This window comes from Otolemur garnettii, unplaced genomic scaffold (assembly GCF_000181295.1).
Source record: "Otolemur garnettii isolate 467f Iridium unplaced genomic scaffold, OtoGar3 scaffold00044, whole genome shotgun sequence".
NCBI classification, from domain to species: domain Eukaryota; kingdom Metazoa; phylum Chordata; class Mammalia; order Primates; family Galagidae; genus Otolemur; species Otolemur garnettii.
Window position 1 is genome coordinate 11,267,356 of NW_003852439.1, and position 667 is coordinate 11,268,022.

Here is a 667-nt window from a genome sequence, read left to right on the forward strand (position 1 = left end):
GGCACCTGTGGTCCCAGCTCCTTGGGAGGCAGAGGCAGGAGAATTACTTGAGCCCAGGAGGTGGAGGTTGCTGTGAGCTGTGATGCCACAGCACTCTACCCAGGGCGACAGCTTGAGGCTCTGTCTCAAAAAAAACCCCAAAAAACCGAGCTCAATAGGCAGGACAGAAGACCTAAGAAGGAGGGCAGGGGTGCCCTAGGGACAGAAAGATACATGAGACCTTGTGTGGCACCTGGCTGGCACGGGTCCCTGTGGAGCTGTGAGGAGCTGCCCTGTCTTGGCAGGCCCTGGTTCGTGTGGGGAGGGGGAAGGGAGGGTGACAGTTAACAGAAGAATCTGAGCCCCACCCCCTGCCCTGACCCCATGTAGGGCTCCTATGCCATAGGGGTGAGACCAAAGCTGGGGAGCTGACTTCCAGGCCCTTTACCCTGAGACCCTCAACAATGCCCAGCTCAACCACCACAGGATCCCCACCTGAACAGCAACCTGGGCCCCCTGGGCAGAGCTGGGCTTCCACTGCCAGCTTCCTCCCCCTCAACCATTCTGCCTCAGGGTGGGGGGTGGCAAAACTGAGGTCCCCAGCCTGCAAGAGGAATGTTAGTTTGTTTCCTTTGCTCTGCCCATCCTTGATGCCACTGTGTTTTAAATCTCCAGCTTGAAAACATCA

General features: G+C 57.7%; 1 protein-coding gene across 1 annotated transcript in view; it reads right to left on the bottom strand.

The window, feature by feature from the left end:
- SEPT12 (septin 12) overlaps positions 1-340 on the bottom strand; it is an 11,654-nt gene extending 11,314 nt beyond the window's left edge. The window contains exon 1 of the mRNA XM_003790844.2: positions 233-340. The gene's annotated coding sequence lies outside the window, so the exon portion shown is untranslated. The remainder of the gene's footprint in view (positions 1-232) is intronic.
- Between the last annotated feature and the right edge of the window lie 327 nt (positions 341-667).